At 42.1% G+C, this 19,758-nt stretch overlaps 1 protein-coding gene and 1 long non-coding RNA gene across 3 annotated transcripts in view; one reads left to right on the top strand and one right to left on the bottom strand.

Moving 5' to 3' along the window:
- LOC122650691 overlaps positions 1 to 19,758 on the bottom strand; it is a 66,680-nt gene that overhangs the window by 41,973 nt on the left and 4,949 nt on the right. The window lies entirely within an intron of this gene.
- Positions 13,668 to 17,545, top strand: LOC122650693. The gene is made up of 3 exons (XR_006331420.1): positions 13,668 to 13,792; positions 16,094 to 16,095; positions 17,505 to 17,545. It is a non-coding gene; the product is annotated as an uncharacterized LOC122650693 (long non-coding RNA).

Raw genomic sequence — 19,758 nt, 5'->3', positions numbered from 1 at the left:
TGGTTTGAGAGTCGGCTGAGCTCAGTCCTCATCTTCTCCTCTCTTTGGAACCCTATAAATGTAAAGGGGGTTCCATTGGAGGCTGTATATGTGAAACCTATACTCCTTACAGTCTTGGGAGTGGTATTCCCTAAGTTGGAGAGAGTTTGAGCTGCTGAAGGTGACTTGAAGCAATGGAGGAAGGCGGCAAGTTACCGCCAGCTTGTGAAGCTTCTTCTTGGTTCTCCTTCTCTTCTCCACATCTTGGCATGAGACCTATTGGAGTTGCATCGCCTAGGGGTGTTGTTTCGAGACCCCAAAGCTCTTGGTTGTTGAAAAAGAAATGCTGCCTTCTTGCTAGATGTTTTTGAAGACTTGAAACCAGGCTCTTTTTCCGCCACCTAGGAGTGTCTCGGTTTCGATTACGCCTTTGGCAGCTTGGATGACCTTGGAACTTGTCCCATTTGTGTCGTATGGGAGTGCTTTTTGAAGCCCTAAGAGCCTGCCCTTGAAGGTGGAGGGTCGGAGGACTGCTCTCTTGTTTTTTCTCTACACAGTATCGGCTGCTCTGTTTTTGTCTTCTCTGAGGTCTGCTGTATTGGATGGCTGAATGTGATAGTATTACATCTTGATACACTTATGGATTATGGACTAAAGGTTCTTGGCTACTAGCAGAATTTGGTTTGAGTTATACAAGTTTTTGCTCTTCATATGCTTGCTGTTTTTTAGGCTTGGCCTCAGCCTTGTGGTTTGGTTGATTTGGGACCATATTTTGTATTGGTCTGTCTCCTTGTTTTGGGTTGAGTATACTCCCCACTTGCGCAAACAATTTATATTGATTGTTGAAGTATTTGCCTATTATGTCCACTTTGTATGCGGACAAGATTAAGGTCGATGGACCAATTACAGCCGGCAGCCCAAGTGGTGGTTTCCCAACCATGGCTTCCTTTGATAACCCCAACACCCGGATCTCGGTTGTGAAGTTGGACAATACCAACTATTTGGATTGGTCCCGTTCCGTGAAGTTGTCTCTACGTAGTAGGGGGAAGTTGGGGTACATTACTGGGTCTATCACAGCTCCTGCTACTACTGATGCAGGTTATCTCAAGTGGGAGACTGAAAACTCCACTGTCATGACTTGGCTGATCTTTTCCATGAAACCTGAGATAGGTCGGAGATTTATGAGTAAGGAGACTGCTAAAGATATTTGGGATGGTGTATCCAGAATTTTTGATAGAGTTGGAGATTCCACGAAAGTGTATCAAATTCTCCAAAAAATCATTCATATGAAACAGGGTGATAGGAGTATATCGAGTACTACAACTCATTATTAGCTTGTGGGAGGAGTATGATCATTATACCAATCTCCGGTTGTCCAATGCGAGGATCGAGCAAAAGTCTACAGGAGCCAAGAAAAGGAAAGGATCCTTATTTTGCTTGGTGGTCTTAACTCGAATATGAGCCCTTCGCAGCAAATCTTAGGGAGGTCTCCATTTCCATCTCTGGATGATGTGTGCGATTATTTGCAAAGTGAGGAAACCCGGAGGACCACTATGGATATTGTACCATCAATAGAGAGGTCTGCTCTTGTTTCCAGTTCCCAAAAAGATGGAAAAGTGGGGGGAAAGGCCGTGAGAGATACAAATGTGACCATTGTGGCAAGCTTGGACATACCAAGGACCGGTGCTGGGATCTTCATGGGCAGCCCCCTGGTATGCGTGGTAGTTCATCTCATGCCCGTGGAGGCAAGCGAGGGGGAGCTAAGGCTCATTCTGTGACATCTGAGTCCGAGCCACCTGGACCGCAGCCTGCTCCTGATTCCCTCTCACAGGATGATATTGCAGCCCTACGTCGGTTGATGTCTCACCTTGGAGGGTCAGCTACTGGTTCTAGCTCTGGAGGGTTGACTACTTCTGCCTCAGCTCTGCAGGTCTCATCTGCTACCCCTACTGCATCCACTTGGATCATTGACTCTGGAGCTTCCGATCACATGACTGGTATGTCCCAGTTCTATGATTCCTATTCCATTTGTTCTGGCCGGGACAAGGTAAGGGTTGCTGATGGTTCCCTTTCCTCTGTCTCTGGTAAGGGTAATGTGCGGGTTACTCCTTCTATTTCCCTTGAGTCTGTCCTTCATGTTCCCGACTTTGCTACTAACCTATTATCAGTGAGTCACCTAACCAAATCCTTACATTGTTGTGTCACTTTCTTTCCTTCTTATTGTGTCTTTCGAGATTTGGAGACAAAGAGGGTTATTAGCGTGGGACGAGAAAGGAGGACTCTATCTTCTTGAGCCACGATCCTGCTCAATCTCTTGCGCTTATGTTTGTGGTCGGCACGACCGGAGTGCTTGAGTCGTTATGCTTTGGCATCAACGTTTGGGTCATCCCTCTTTTGTTGTTATGAGGAGACACTTACCCCACTTGTTTACTTCCTTTCCTGCATCTTATGTTTTTCGGTGTGAATCTTGTATTTTTGCTAAACATTGTCGCACATCTTATCCTTATCGTGGTAATAGATCTACTCGCACCTTTTTCCCTTGTTCATACCGATGTTTGGGGGCCTTCTCCTACTACTTCCTTATCCGGTTTTCGTTATTTTGTTTCATTTGTGGATGACTATTCTCGGTCTACTTGGACTATTTTGTTAAAACAAAAGAGTGATGTTTGTGATGCTTTTAAGGAGTTTTATCACTTTATCAGTACTCAGTTTGGTACTCACATCAAAATTGTTAGATCGATAAGGGGGTGAGTACATGTATGGGGGCTCCAACAATTCTTTTCTCGATAAGGGCATCATCCATCAATCGGCTTATGTTGACACCCCACAAAAAATGGGGTGGCTGACGCAAAAACCGCCATTTCTTGAAATCACTAGGGGCCTTCTCTTTGGTATGCACGTGCCTAAGACCTTCTGGTCTGATGCCCTTCTTACCGCTGCCTTTCTTATTAACCGGATGCCAAGTCCACTCCTTGGCTCCAAATCCCCCTTGGCTCTTCTTTCTCCTCAATCCTCAGTTTTTTCCTTGTCTCCACGCGTCTTTGGTTGTGTTTGTTATGTACATGTCAACAAATCAGCCCGCACCAAGCTTGATCCCAAAGCTCTCAAGTGCATCTTCTTAGGCTACTCTGATTCCACTAAAGGGTATAAGTGCTACCATCCTTCTTCCCGAAGGCGATTTCTCTCCAAAGATGTCACCTTCTTTGAGTCTATTCCTTTTTTTTCTTCTTCCCCTCGCCATTCTGTTCAGGGGGAGAGTATTAGCAGTGAACAGAATGCGGATGTCATTCCCTTCCTATCTCCTTTACCTACCTCTACTTCCCCATTTCTATTTGATATTGGAAAGTATAAAGAAGTGGATGTTGTGGATGATGCTGATGTTGATGGTATTGGTGATGGTGATGGTGATGCTACCAGACAAAAGGAATACAAGGGGATAAGATTTAAAGAAGATGGTGTATTCACAAGAGGTGAATGCTTGTTGAAGGAAAAAGGGAAGCAACCATGGTACAAGCGACCCTGCCAAAACCCCTCTTTGGATCCACATCCTCAGTCTCATCCTCTTCAGTCAGGTAATTCCTCTCCTTCTGAATTAGATCTTCCCATTGCTATTAGAAAGGGGAAGAGAACCTGTACTAATCCCATAGCCCAGTTTGTTTCCTATAACTCCATTTCTCCTACAGGTGTTGCTTTTTCCACTGCTCTTGAGTCTTCTTCTATTCCCAAAAATGTCACAGAGGCCTTATCCAATCCAAAATGGATGCAAGCAATGACTGAGGAAATGGTGGCTCTAGAGAAGAACAATACTTGGACACTTGTTGATCTTCCCAAGGGGAGAACTCCAGTTGGATGTAGATGGGTTTATACAATCAAGTATAGATCCGATGGTACAGTGGAAAGGTACAAAGCTCGGCTGGTTGCTAAAGGGTATAGTCAGGTGTATGGCATTGACTACCAGGAGACTTTTGCCCCTGTAGCCAAGCATAACTCCATCAGGGTTCTTCTTTCAGTAGCAGCCAATAAAGATTGGCCTATGTACCAATTAGATGTGAAGAATGCATTTCTTCATGGAGATTTAGCAGAAGTTGTGTACATGCAGCCTCCACCTGGTTTTAAGTGTCCCTCAGCTGAAGGGAAAGTGTGTTTGTTGAAGAAAGCTCTTTATGGCCTAAAGCAGTCTCCTAAGGCCTGGTTTGAGAGATTTAGACAAGCCATTCTGAAGAATGGGTATTCCCAGAGTCAAGCTGACCACACCTTGTTTATCAGGAGAGGTAATGGTACAGTTACAGCTCTCATTGTCTATGTTGATGACATTGTGGTGACTGGGAATGATGTTGCTGAGATAGATAGATTGAAGTCTTATCTGGCTAAACAGTTTGAGATCAAAGACCTTGGAATCTTAAAATACTTCTTGGGTATTGAGGTATCTAGATCAAGGAAAGGGATCAACATTTGCCAAAGGAAATTTGTCTTGGATCTTCTGAAAGAGACAGGGATGATGGGGTGCAAACCAGCTACTTCCCCCATTGATCCGAATCATAAACTTGGTGATGAATGTGGTTCTTCTCTTATAGATGCAAGCAAGTACCAGAGGTTAGTTGGGAAACTAATCTATCTCTCCCTAACTCGACCAGACATCTCTTATGCAGTTGGAGTGGTGAGTCAGTTCATGCATGCTCCCAGGGGTGGACATCTGGATGCAGTATATCGCATCATCAAATACTTGAAATCCTGTCCAGGAAAGGGCCTTTTATTTGCCAGGCATGACCATTTACAGATTGAAGGCTACACAGATGCTGATTGGGCTGGTTCAGTCTCTGACAGGAGATCTACTTCTGGGTATTGTACCTTCTTGGGTGGTAATCTAGTTACCTGGAGGAGCAAGAAACAACCAGTTGTTGCTCGATCTAGTGCTGAGGCCGAGTTTAGGGCCATGGCCCATGGAGTATGTGAGCTTATATGGCTAAAACGACTTCTTCACGATTTGAGCTTTGAAACTGAAGGGCCAATGAGACTTTATTGTGACAACAAAGCTGCCATAAGCATTGCCCATAATCCGGTTCAACATGATCGAACCAAGCATATTGAGGTCGATCGTCACTTCATCAAAGAGAAGTTGGATTCTGGGTGCATTTGTACTCCCTTTGTGAAAACAGGTGATCAAGTAGCAGATATCTTCACCAAGGGTCTCTCTTCTAGTCTATTTAGTACTCTATTGTGCAACCTGGGAATGTATGACATTTATTCTCTAGCTTGAGGGGGAGTGTTAGAGTTGTTAGAATATCTTGTATAGGGGTAGTTCTGTCATTGTCTAGTTATAAGACATGACTAAGTTGTATTTTTACTTTATTGTCTTATTTCTCCTTACCTCCCTAGGGAGGCTTGTGTAATTTGGAAGACTTAATGAATGAAGCTAATATGTGTGTTGAGAATCACTCTCAACACACACAATCGATTCTCCCATTCTCTTCTCTTCTTCTCATCTCTTCTCTCCTTCTTCTTCTTCTTGTTGTATACTCTTCTCTTACCAGATTCGATCTACCTTTGAGTTTCAACTGTTCTGCCATCGGGTACAAGCGCAACTGGAGTACATTCAACCTCATATACTCCAAAGGCGGAACCGATTAGGTTCCAAGCAGCTTGAGGATTTGCTCTATGTGCATTACAAGAGATTGAGAAAGGAGCACATACGCCTTGGCATGGACATTGATACAACCCCAATCGAATTGAGCAAAATCTTCCAGTTGGAAGAAGATGAGGATGATCTCCTTTATGAGTGGGTCAGGGATTGAGGTGAGCCTATGTTAGATGAGGTTGGGGGTCAGCCCAACACCCAGATTGCTTCATAGATGGGTGTTGATGTCGAGAAGTACATGGCGTCAGAGAGCAAAGTCAACTCATAGACCCAGCATCCATTTGAGCCTCAGCCTAGCAGAAATATTGACGAAGAGGAGTCGCCACATTCCTCAGATGGCACTGGTACACCTTCCCCAATTCATATGATGATGATGGTGATAGATTAGCAGCCTTACGTGACGAGGACCAGATGATGCAGGATCCGGAGTCGGCGCTAGAGCTCGTCAAATTCATAGGGAAGACTCAGTTTAATCATGCCACGCAAGATGAGACTCACAATGCACGTACCGGGAGAGGCTACACTCGAGGTCAACGCATGTAATTAAAACCTGAGGAGGAGGCAGCTGGAATGGGCATGGATGTATTGAGATTGTCTGGTGTACTGGAAGCTATTGATTTGGGTGAGAGTAGAGGATTTGGGCATTGGAGTGCACAATCCTTCAGAGGATAGAGCCCCAGTCCATCACATCATTGTTGAAAGTCGCTTCAAGAGAATCAATTCAATTGTTGGGTATGGTGGGTATTGTGGTGGACCATCCTTCACCGGTTCAGCATTTGGAGTGTATGGTGGCTATGAGGGTAGCTATGGTGGATCTTCTAATTCATTCCCCAACACAAAGTATGGGGGTGGGTCATGTACTGGGTCATCATTCGTCGATAGATTTTTATCGTATCCCGGTGATGTAGATCGAAGCATACAGAAGAAAACGACCAAAACACTATTCAAGTTACTGTTCACGTAAAGAGTGGTGAGTGCCCATAGGCCTTGCATGATGAAGTCAGTCTGAGAAAATATTTGAGAATCTGTGGGCTCCACTGAAGATAGCAAGAGAAGGGAGATTTTATTGCTGATTGAGTCCGTTACTATTTACTTAAATTTCTTATTTTGTAATCATGCTTAATTACTAACTACTAAGTTAGAGTTTCTATCTAGTAGTTGTTAAATACAGGTACTGAGTGGTACATTGAAATGTAACTAGTCTATTTAAGTCTTGGAGTCCTAGTATATGTAAGTGTCTTAGAGTTAGTCCTTAGTTGGTTTCCATTTTAGTCTTAAAGTTGTATTTAGACTTTATCTCAGATTCCTATTACAAATAGGAGTCTAGAGTAATGTAATCTGATGAGTATAAATAAAGACATTTGGGGGGGGGGGACTGCTAGTATCGATTCTTCTTCTCTAGACAGTCCCCCTTTCCATCTCACCTCTTCTCTTCTCTTCTCTTCATGGATTCTGGATTGCTTTCTAGTTGATTTTGTCACATGGTATCAAAAGATGAAGAAGAAGAAGAAAATAAAAATTAAATAGGGTGTCCTGTGACGTTCTAGTGCTGGAGTAAAACAAAAAAATACCTGCATTGTGTTCTCTGCAAGTCTGAGAAAGAAAAAAAAAAGAAGTGTCTCTGCTTACCATCATTTGTCATTTAGTTGGTTCGATTTACTGCAAAGGGTTCTTGGCATGCTACTGCTGCAATTTTGTTTTCTATTGCTGAAATCGATGGTGCCTCTCTTCCATTTTGAAACCCTGCCTTGATCCACGAGTCTATCAAGTCCTTCCCTGGTATCGTTGCTACAATCAACCTCAAGGAGGAGATGCTGTTTCCCCCTCTGGTTCTACGCCTCTGGTTGCCGCTGCTATGGTTCTGGTATTTCCTGGTTCGAAGGATTGGCCGATAGCTACTACTGATCTGGTTTCAAGAGTTGATTCTTGCTGTGGGAAGATTTATTTGGATCGATTCTTTCCCCGCTGCTGTTGCTTTTGATTCCCTCAACCCTTGCTACTTTGGTTACCACCCCCAACCTTACTGCCGTGGTGTTCACGTCTCTGTTCCAGCAAAGAGTTTGGGCTGCCTTGGGTGTTATGGCATGGAGAAGAAGAAGGGTACTTCAGCATAATGACAAGCATGCCCTGTTCACTATAAGTAGTCCTATTCATCTCTTATGGTATTAGATTTACGTAGTTACCCACTAGTCCTTCAGTTATTTGGTTTTCCCTTTACTGCTTGGTTAATTACAGCCTTGCCATCCCCTTCCCAGCTTTCAGTTATTTACAGTTCCAATTTTTGAAGATTGGCACTTGCGTGATAGTTATTTGCTACTGCTAGGGGAGATTGGAAATTAATTATTGAGATCTTACTTTGCATGGAGATTACTCTACCATGAAGGGGTGAATTGGAGATTATTTTATTGGGATCTTATTGCAGCGCTACTTTTGATAATAGGATTTTTTTGTGATACTCATCCTTTGAGATGTTGGTTATTGGTAGTCATTATTTGTCCACGTGTAATGCTACACGTGAGTGGGAAATTGAAGATTATTATTTTCTGATCTACTACTGAAGATTATTATTCTCTTATCTGCTCAAGTCATCAGCTCAAGACTAGCAGGAAGCATAGTGGAGCAGTGGTATCATCATTACCATCACCTTGCGAGTGGAGCTGACTACAAGTTCTATGCCCCTTGCGAGTAGCAATGGGTAACTCTAGAGTAGGGTCAAGAGTAGGAATAATATCATCTGGAGAGAGGGGATTACTTGACTAAGTGTTGGATCCTGGATCAGGAGTGGATGATTGGCCAGGCATAGTGGTAGTAGTGGTGTCAACTTTGCATAGATGGAGCAGTGGTATCATCATTACCATCACCCTACTGCCTAGAACAAGACCTAGAATATACTTGGAGAGGCTTTGGCTCCCCCTAAACCGAAGAATCGGTTCCAACTGTGTCTGTCATCCCCTTCTCAACCAAACTTTCCTCCTCCTAGAATAGTGGGCTACCATCAAGAGAACCCACCAAAGGCACATCTTCCTGTAAAGCTGCAGACTCCCCCTGAAGAGGTGTAACCACTGGGTAATAAGCTCCAGTTTCACAAAAGACAACATCCACGGTTACTAGCACATGACAGGATAGTGGGTGGTAACACTTGTAACCCTTCTTTGTAGCAAAGTATACAATAAAAATGCATTGAAGGCCTCGAGGATCAAATTTCCCTCGAAGTTGATGATTGCAAGCAAAACACACATAACCAAAAACTTTTGGGAGAAGAACAAAGGAGGAAGATCCAGTATGCATCTCAATAGGGCAGCGGGACTCCAATATTCTCGATGGTATTCTGTTGATAAGGTATGCTGCCGTAAGGACTGCTTTACTCCAATACTAAGCCGGTACATGCATCTCAAACATAAGTGATTTGGCCGCTTCCAACAAATGCCTATTCTTGCGTTCGACAACTCCATTCTATGCAGGGGTATCCAAACAACTTATCTGATGGATAATTCCATGACCAGCAAGATAGGACTGAAAGGCACCATCAGCATACTCCTTCCCATTATCAGTTCTAAGAATCTTTATCCTGGCATCATATTGTGTCTGAACCAAATGATGGAATAGTTGAAAACATTGAAAAACTTCTCTTGTGTTTCATCAAATGTATCCAAGTACACCTAGTATGACAGTCAATAAATGTAACAAACCATCGATACACAGTACTAGACACACAACAGGCATGGCCCCACACATCAGAGTGAATCAAAGCAAACTGAACTAAACTATTATTATCTGAAGTAGGATAAACACTCCTAGTTTGCTTGGCAAAGACACAAGCATCACAAAATAAAGTGTTCGAATTACACTGTTTAAATAAAGCAGAAAAAACTCTAGCTAATATTCCCAGAGGAGGATGTCCCAAACGCCTGTACCACTGGTATATCTCAGACAATGCAAAGGTGGAATCAGTGTGATGTGCTTCAGGAGAGACTTCAGAAGAGGAACCACATTGTTAAGAAGGTAGAGACCACTACTCACTTTACCATTGCCAATCGTTGCCCCATCACCAAATCTTGAAAAACACAGTATGAAGGAAAAAAGTTACTTTGCAATTCAGATCCCTGGTAATGCTAGTAATAGTTAAGAGGTTAGTAGAAAAGTTGGGAACATGTAAAACTGATGAAAGGGACAGCATGGGGGGAATATTGAATGGTGCCCTTTCCTAGAATAGAGGATTGTTGGATCTCCCATGAAGTTTCCAGCAAAACTTCTTAGTGTGACGCTCCTTCCCACAGTATTCACACTTCATGGGTTCCTTATCAGTGTTGGAAAGGTCACTGGAACGTGTAGAGCTGCCACGGGGCTGAGTACCAAAACCAGAGTAAAGAGCAGATCTCTCCCGAGTAATGGGGTGTAACATGGCAGGACGACAGCTATCTTCAAACTTAACCATCGAATAAGCTTGTTCTAGATATGGGAATGGATCACGACTAAAGACATGGGCACGTATCTGATCAAACTCCACATTTAAACCAACCAAGAAATCATAGACGCGGACCTTGTCCTTGCGCTTCTTGAAAGCAGCAGCATCAGTAGAACAAACAGCTTGAAAATCATCATAAAAGTCTAGTTCTTGCCACATACCTCTCAATTCAGAATAATATTGAGAAAAGGACAATTCCTTTTGCTTTGTCTCATGGATCTTCTTTCTCAATTCAAAGACTTGGGCATCATTCCCCACTTGAGAATATGTATCCTTGGCTGTCTTCTAGGTCTTGGCTGCCGTGTCCATCAAGAGATATCCCCGATCAAATTCAGAAGAAATGACATAACTAGGGAGTTAACAAAACTCCATTTCTTCCGAGTTGCACCAGAAGTTATAGGCTTCTCAGATTCACCTGTAAGATACCCGGAAAAACCTCAGGAATCTATGGAAAGAAAGCAGGATCTCGACCACATCAAGTAATTGCTCCCATCCAACTTCATGGAGCTTGAGGGAAAATCACCATGGGATCCACAACTCCCCCCTTCCGAAACAATGGATGTAGTCGAAGTCTCAGTATCAACCATAATTGTTGAACTCAAAATGCTCATGAATCAATCTCAAGAAACTCACCAACACATGCTACGCCAATTGCAGCAAACAAACAAACAAACAAACCAGATCTGAAAAATAGGGAACTGGTTTAGATCATGGGAACAACCAAGAGAACACCCCTCGGTAGGAAAAACTCCACCAGGGGTGGAAAAAGTTACCGCAACCCTAAAGGGGTTGCCAGAAGAAGGCGCGAGAAGTGAAAGAGGCGAGAGGGGTGAGATTTGTGAGAGAGTCACGAGAGAGAGAGAGATGGAGAGGTGGAGATGGCTAGGGTTTTGGCATTACAGCACAGATCCCAATGTGGATTTCAGCTCTGATACCATGTTGAGAATTGGGAGAAAACTGACTTGTGTATCTTAGACACTAGCCACCTTTATTTATATTAAAGTGATAGAAGATACAAATACAGTAATGCCCCTAGGGCAACAAAATAGAAACCCTAATGACATAAATACCCTTATACCCATATTACAAAACCTTTGGATTGTAAAAAAACACTCACCCAAAATTGTAGTTTGGCTTCAGACATTGAATCCTAGGTTGGTATTGTATGTTGTATGTTTCGATATCCTTTCTCTTATATGACCTATTCTACATATAATTTAGTATTAGAAAACACAATATTCAATAAAAGCAATTGAAACATATATTTAGAATGAAAAAAAAAAAAAACATTTAATAATACACCAATGTCAAAAAGTGTCTTCATAGACTAGTTATTAGGGATTTCCTATTAAAGCATGTTTACATATGCTTGAAGCATTAGATTAGGGGAAAAAACACGCAAAGTGGTGGTTTGGCTTTGGACCCTATGCCATATGGCGGCCATGTCATCCTTTGCCTGAAGAATCTCTTAATGTCCATCATAACAGCCCTATAGGTGGAAATTTTGACATTTGAAAAAAAAAATTAGCCAAATCATGCCTCAAATCCAACAGAATGTTGAAATGGGCGCTTCACAGTTGACTTCCAAGTCTGATTAAGTAGCAAAACGAAGGTTTTTGCCAAAAATTGAGGTTATTTTAGTAGTTTTGGAATTCTCAGCCGAAGGGGTGGGGAGCTTGAAATTTTACTGAAATGATTAGAAATTTCATCGAAATCTTTCCAAAATGAGTCAAAATGACTAAAATCACAAACTTCGGCCAATTTTTGGTCAAAATTGGTAAGCTTCTCAACCCTTGTTTCATTCCGAGGCTTTTCGAAACCAAAATATTTCACAAAATTTTGGTCATTTCAACCAAAATATGGAACTGTGCTTCTATTTCTAGTATAACCCCAACACTGTGGTCCATTAACAACCACCAGAGAAATGCATGCTGATATATTCTCCCTCCTTTGTGTGACCTGAATGCAAACAAGGTGACCTGTTCTCATTTCAGTACTGGAACATTGGAAGGAAAAAACCCTATTCCTATTTGAGGAATGCACCATATGTTAGTTTCAAATATTCAGGAGCTAAAAGAGCTAGGGGCAGGCCTAAAATGATCATAGGAGAAGTCGTGAGGAAGGACATGCATTGTCTGGATCTTGTACCAAGTATGACCTCAGATAGACCCAGTTGGAGGGCAAGGATCCATGCTGCAGACCCCATTTAGCTGAGATTCTCCTGACTTGCTGGCTGTGCCTCCTTCCTCTTAGTTTCATCTTTCATCTTTCATTTTGCTGTTATTTTCCATCTTACATTTGTGATTTCCCTTTTTTTCATTTCTCATCTCCTCCCCAATCCCTCTTTTACCATCTCTTCATCCCCTTTTTTTCTTGTTTGGACCTTAGTTTTCACTACTTCGTTTTGTTGGATCCATGTAGCCAACCCCATTAAGGTGGGATAAGGCTGAGTTTGTTGTTGTTATTGTAAGTCACAAGTGACTCAACCCCAGAATAGGATATTAGATACAACCAGTTCAGTCACAAATATCAATCGCAGCAACAGTATATGTAACAGCTACCAGCAGCAAGTAAACAATAGGGTAGCCACCCCAAAAACAACCCTTAAAAATATTTAACAACGGTTTAAGAAAATCCTAGCCATCAAAGGCACCAAACAACAACCTAACAAGGCCTATCGCAGGGCATAAACTGGAATTAAACTCAGAAATTTGAACACAAACAGAGTACCAACAATTACCCACTTGATGGGCCTCACACTCCCATCGAGTTTAGGTCCTATTGAGGTGATTAAGTCCTCCAAATCTAATTTACAATTGCTGGCCGTGGTAAGTTATTGGTAATTGGTCTTATAGGGTGCCATGTGTACCCCTATGGCCCTATTGGACTTTCTCTCTCTCTCAATGTGATCTTCCTTCTTACAGTTTTGGATTGCTGAGTGTTGGTTCCTCTCAAGTTATAGGCCTGATGTGGTTCTCTCTATCAGTGTGACCTTCCTTCTTACTGTTCTGGATTGCTTAGTGTTGGTTTCTCTCAGGTTATAGGCCTGATGTGGTATTATCAAGCATAAAACCAAAGTAGAAACAAGAGGACAGAATTAGTAACAAACTCAAGTATTATGCATCAGACCATTTAATGGCCTTGAAATCTCCAGCGAAGGGAAGGTCTGAGATGTTGTTTGGTCCTTCAAAACATGGGCAGCAACTGATGGCCAGACAGGGAGATCGATGGCCTTTAAGGTTTCAGCAGAAACCTTCTAAAACCAGAGCCGCAGGGAGGAATATTGTTCTCTTCGTTCAGCAACTGTTGTAGCAGTACAATAGGCACTCTTCAGTTGAATCGATGGAATCTCGGCAGCAGCTTGTAGATCTCGGTTGTCTCAGATGTGCAGAGAATATAACTCAGAACATGTAAACCAGAAAGAGTGTTGGTTGGGAGAAGAAGGGGAAGAAGAAGATAGATAGTCTCTCTCAGACTAGGGCTTCTCACCCAAGGCCTCTCACCTTACTGCATCTCACAAGGATCTCTTGCACAAAGCAAAACTCTTCTCATTCTCTAATTCGTGTCTTGAGCTCTATGACCCTTACAATTAAATAGCTTGCTGAATTACACAAAATAGAACATGATAAAAAAGGAAAGGAATCCCTGCGCAAGATAGGGAGATCCTTGTTTAATAAGCAAAGATAAAAGTAGAAACAAATCTCAACCTAACTGTTAAGATATACCAGAACATCCACCGTAGGGGTATTCTGGTCTTTTTCCCTGTTTTATTTAGTTCTTTAGTTAGTTATCTGTTTTATGTATTCCTAGTCATATTTCAGCTATGACTAGGGTTAATTTTGTCTCTTGGCTGTAATACTTCATTCTATAAATAAAAGGCTTGGCTGGTCTCATCGAACCAACCAAGTATTCCCCTATTTTCTGTCTTCTAATATGGTATCAGAGCAGTGATCTCTGATCGAGCCTGTTCATTAGCCCCCCTCTCCATTGTTCTTCATTACTTTCCCTTTCCTCTGTTTTGCACATTCCTAATTTTACTACTAATCTTCTCTCTATTAGTAGTCTTACCAAAAATCTGAATTGCAAAGTGACTTTTTTTCCTACTCATTGTGTCTTTCAGGAACTGGACTCGGGGAGGACGATTGGATCGGGTAGGCTACATAATGGATTGTATCTTCTTGATGATGGACTGCACCAGGCTTTACCTTCTCAGTTATGTCCACCATCTTCTTCTTCTGAACTGCACCAATGGCATTCTAGATTAGGACACCCCTCTTTGGGCACACTATCTCTTTTATTTCCAAATTTGTTTAAAAATTGTAATAAGGAAGAATTCTTTTGTGAGCCTTGTGTCTTGGCCAAACAGACACGATCTAATTATCCTATATCTAATAAAAGGAGTTCTTCCCTATTTCACCTAATTCATAGTGATGTGTGGGGCCCTAGTCGTAAGGCCTCTCTTCATGGCCAGCGATGGTTTGTTACCTTCATTGACTGTCATTCCCGTTTCACTTGGGTATACCTCATGCATAACAAGAGTGAAGTCTTCTCTTGTTTTCAGCATTTTCATAAGATGGTCCTAACCCAGTTTAATGCCATTCTCAAAATTTTAAGGAGTGACAATGGGAAGGAGTATATGGAAGGTCAGTTCCAACGATACCTTTCTTCCCATGGCATTTTACATCAAACCAGTTGTGTTGATACTCCAGCCCAAAATGGGGTGGCTGAGAGGAAAAACCGCCATCTCTTGGAGGTGGCCCGGGCCCTAATGTTTGCCCGTCATGTTCCCTCCTTTTATTGGGGGGATGCTGTCCTTACTGCGGCCTATTTGACTAATAGGCTGCCGACTCGGGTTCTTGCTTCTTAGTCCCCTATTGAGCTTTTATCTGGCTCTGGCTTTTATATTGTACCCCCTAAGGTTTTTGGGTGTGTCTGTTATGCTAGGGATACTAGATCCCCTGGCAAACTTAAGCCCCGCAGCCTCAGTAGCATTTTTTTAGGTTACTCTGCTACCCAAAAAGGGTACAAATGTTATTATCCTCCTGCCCACCGTACCATGGTCAGTATGGACGTTATGTTTCACGAAGCTCTCTCCTATTATTCGTCCCCACCTCTTCAAGGGGAGAGTCATAGTGAAGATGTGTTGACCGTTGACCCCGACCCCTCTCTTTGGCATGTTTATGATGAGTCTAACCCTACTGTTCCGAGTATGCCTACCCCTACCCTTCCCTCTACGTCAGGGGGAGAGATCCCTACACAGGGGGAGGTTTCCCATTCTCCTTCAGAGGGAGATGTTCCTGCACAGGGGGAGGTTTCTATTGTTCCTGCTTAAGGGGAGGTCACCCCAGTCCAAAGAACCATTGGTGAATTTCAGCAGAGGATTGATGCGACAAATTTGAAGGTTTTTTCACAGCACAGGACCAGACATAGGGAGCTTCAATCCACTATGAAACCAATTCCCGTCCAATTGCCATCCCTGGATCCAGAACCTACTTCTCCACCTGGTAATCCTTCTTCCTTGGATCTCCCCATTGTTGTTCGCAAAGGTGAGAGAGCTTGCACTCAACACCCTTTATCTCATGTTGTTTCTTATAATTCTCTTTCTCCATCCTTTCGTGCATTTGTCTCCTCTCTAGCTTCGGTTTGTATTCCTCAAAATTGGCAGGAAGCTCTTACAGATGGAAAGTGGAAAGCAGAATTGATGGAAGAAATGGGCGCCTTGAAAAAAAATAACGTATGGGAGCTTATGACTCTTCCACCAGGGAAGCGGACTGTTGGATGCAAGTGGGTGTTTGTGGTGAAACAGAAGGTGGATGGAACTGTGGATAGGTGTAAGGCACGTCTTGTGGCCAAAGGATTTACTCAGACATATGGGATTGACTACCAAGAGACCTTTGCCCCTGTCACTAAGCTAAATACTGTCAGAGTACTCTTATCTTGTGCAGTTAATTTTGGATGGGACTTACAACAACTTGATGTGAAGAATGCTTTCCTCAATGGGGAACTCGATGAAGAAGTACACATGGACATTCCACCAGGGTTCTCTTGTGACAGCAACCGAGGAAAGGTTTGTCGATTGAAGCGCGCTCTTTATGGGTTGAAACAGTCCCCTCGAGTGTGGTTTGGCCGGTTTCACAAAGCAATGGTCTCTATAGGCTACAAGCAGAGTAATGCAGATCACACTCTCTTTATTAAGCGAGTGGGCGAAAAACTCACTATCTTGATAGTCTACGTTGATGATATTGTGGTCACTGGCAATGATTGTGATGAGATTAGCAGATTGAAGAAATTTCTTGGCCAAGAGTTCGAGATTAAAGATCTAGGAAAACTAAGGTATTTTCTTGGGATTGAAGTTACAAGATCTTCAAAAGGCATCTTTCTATCCCAACGAAAGTATGTCCTAGACCTACTGACTGAGACTGGTTTGTTAGGGTGCAGTCCTTCTGATACTCCTATGGATGTTAATGTTCGTCTCAAGGAAAAGGAGGGTGATCCGGTTGATAAAGGGCGATATCAACGACTAGTGGGAAAGTTGATTTATCTTTCTCATACTCGTCCCGATATTGCTGTTGCTGTTAATCTTGTCAGTCAGTTTATGCATGATCCATACACGTCCCATATGGAGGTTGTTCTTCATATTCTTCACTACTTGAAGTCAGCTCCTGGGAAAGGAATTCTCTTATCTCCTCATGGTCACCTACGCATTGAGGAGTATACTGATGTTGATTGGGCAGGTTCACCAGACCGTAAGTCTATCTCTGGGTACTATTCTTTTGTGGGTGGTAATCTTGTCACCTGGCGTAGCAAGAAGCAAAATGTGGTAGCTCGTTCTAGTGCTGAGGCAGAATTGCGTGCTATGGCACATGGTATTTGTGAGCTACTCTGGTTAAAAGGTTTGCTACAAGATCTTGGACTGCCTATTCGCCTTCCTATGATGCTCTACTGCGACAACAAGGCTGTCATTAGTATTGCACATAATCCGGTACAACACGATCGCACAAAAAATGTTGAGGTGGATCGGCATTTCATCAAAGAAAAATTGGAAGAAGGCCTTATTTGTGTTCCTTATGTGAAGTCTGCTGATCAGCTTGCTGATATGTTCACCAAGGGACTGCCTGGACGGGTCTTTCATCCTAGCCTAGTCAAATTGGGCATGAGTGATATTTTTGCCCCAACTTGAGGGGGAGTGTTAAGATATACCAGAATATCCACCGTAGGGGTATTTTGGTCTTTTTCCCTGTTTTATTTCCTGTTTTATTTAGTTCTTTAGTTAGTTATCTGTTTTATGTATTCCTAGTCATATTTCAACTATGACTAGGGTTAATTTTGTCTCTCGGCTGTAATACTTCATTCTATAAATAAAAGGCTTGGCTGGTCTCATCGAACCAACCAAGTATTCCCCTATTTTCTGTCTTCTAATACTAGTACTTGCCTAAATCAAATTTAGAAACAAATAATTAACAAAATAGAAACTAGTTCTAAACCAAAACAGAAATTAATTGAAAATAGAAACTAAACTATGACAACATTAGGATAGAATCTTTCTCCACTTGATATCTCCAATGGGACCCACAAGATCTTCTAAAAAGCATTCCCTTACAAAGCAAATATGGATTGTGACATTTTTCACATGACCAGTACCGCGTGAATAGTGTCACGTGAACAGTGCTGTATGAACAGTATTTTCCTGATTTTTTTTTGTCCTTTCCTCTTCATGCTTCGATCTACATCAGCTATTCCGTTATGCTGCTATTTTCCTAATGAAGGTTTGAAAGAATTGTTTTGGATGATCCTGCTTGACTAAGCTGGTCAGCGGGGTTCTGAAAATAACAGGATCACTAGATGAATGAAGAACTTAAAACTTGGTATTTTTCTGGGCCAAACTCGAAACCTAGTTTTCGAGGCCCAGAAAATGGTTTTTTGGCCTTATTTTTTTGTGTGCTGTCTATTTTTAAATAATATCTATTCCATGAATTAGTTTCACAAAAAAACCACCCAAAATGGTACTTGTGGTTTGGACCCAAGTTTACTAGCGTATGCTGAATGCTGCAGTACAATAACACTACTATAAACACGGACTACATATAATTTAGTTATTGGAAATGTAAATATGCAATTAAAACAATCAAAATATTCATTAGATGAGGAAAATACTTGCATACAACAGTCACCACTCAATTCCACATGGAGTTTCTTGGCGGGTCCATTCCACGAGTTGTATATGATTGAATAAATCGTAGCCGCTCCTCGGAATTCACCACGTATGTGGGTATGAGTAGGACCGGTGCTTGCTTTAGGTCTAATATCAGATTGATCTATTTCTATCGAATGGCTTACTGAGACTAAAACTGGGTGGAGCTGGTATAAATTGTTGGCCCGGAAATGTAGGGCTAGGTCGATGAAATCCTATCCTACAGGCTACAGGAAGGATCAATATACTGACAAAACAGTAGATATAACCAGTAGTTCCAGCAACACTAAAGAGGAATAAATCTCAGAATTAGAAAGTGTCCAGAATTAGTAACTCAACACTTGGATGGGGATAAACTTCTAGCCGAGGGTAGAACTCCTAGGTAGGGATAACTCCACAAAATATCCGCCTATTCTGATGGCTGGTTGTGGAATTATGACAGAACTCCCAAATTAGAAAGTAAAACCAGAATTAGTAACTTACAGTCAATTGAATCAGTATGGCATTGAATAGAGCTGAGTAGAGAGCAAGATCCATGTTGCCAACCCCATATAGTTGGGATAAGGCTGTGGTTGTTGTTGTTGTTGTAGTGATGCAGATTCATCACCAAATAGGGCTTGTTTCATTGGGAATAAGTCTAGGGTTGGGTTACATACATGTTGGGCCTTTGATCCCATGGGTTTCTAACGTAATAGGCCACTTTTATAGGCCTAAAATATGGGTATATAGGTTGCATACGGGATTAGCCCAATACTTAGTTTATTTTTATGTTTTTTAATTGAACCAATTCAAATTGGTTGCATCCAATTGGTTCAATTTAAGTGATCATGTGACTTGGTTAAGTGGTCATGGGATGTAAGTTGGGCTGGTTTAGGACTCTATAAGTCCAGCCATGTTTTGAGTCTATTTCCTTTAGTATTCTAGTTTCCTAGTCAGTTTAAGTTCCCTAATAGGTTAGGGATAGGGTTAGGTCATTCCTTTTTAGTGTCTAAGTGTATTTTTGAGTCTTCTATATAAGTTTGTAAGGGAGGCCAGCATTACATACGAATTTGATAAATAAAAATTAGTTTTATGCTTGCTGCCATTGCTGTTGCTCTTTGTGAGTCTATATCCTTGTGGATCTCAAGGTGGAAGGGATTGGTGGATCTCCAATCGACTCCTTGCATCATGAAGATCGGGAGGGCTGCTACTTATCTCCTTGCATCGTGAAGATCGGGAGACCCCATTGTTCATCTTCAAAGCTGCTACCATTGAAGACCTGCAACAAGTAAGAAATTCTGCAACTATTCTTCTTCCTTCTAGAAGGTCACATACAAGGTGATTTTTTAGATCTACCAAACCAGCCATCCGATTGAACTCAGATTTTCACCATACCTCTATTAACCCTAATTTGGGAAGTGATTCAAATTTGACCTAATTCCTGTGGCCTTATTTGAATATATTCTCGTATTTCCCATTCTGCCCCTACCTCCATTAAAGCACAGTTTC

Source organism: Telopea speciosissima, chromosome 2 (assembly GCF_018873765.1).
Source record: "Telopea speciosissima isolate NSW1024214 ecotype Mountain lineage chromosome 2, Tspe_v1, whole genome shotgun sequence".
Taxonomy (NCBI): Eukaryota; Viridiplantae; Streptophyta; class Magnoliopsida; order Proteales; family Proteaceae; genus Telopea; species Telopea speciosissima.
Note: the sequence above shows the minus strand (reverse complement) of the source record. Positions and strands in the feature narration are given on the sequence as shown.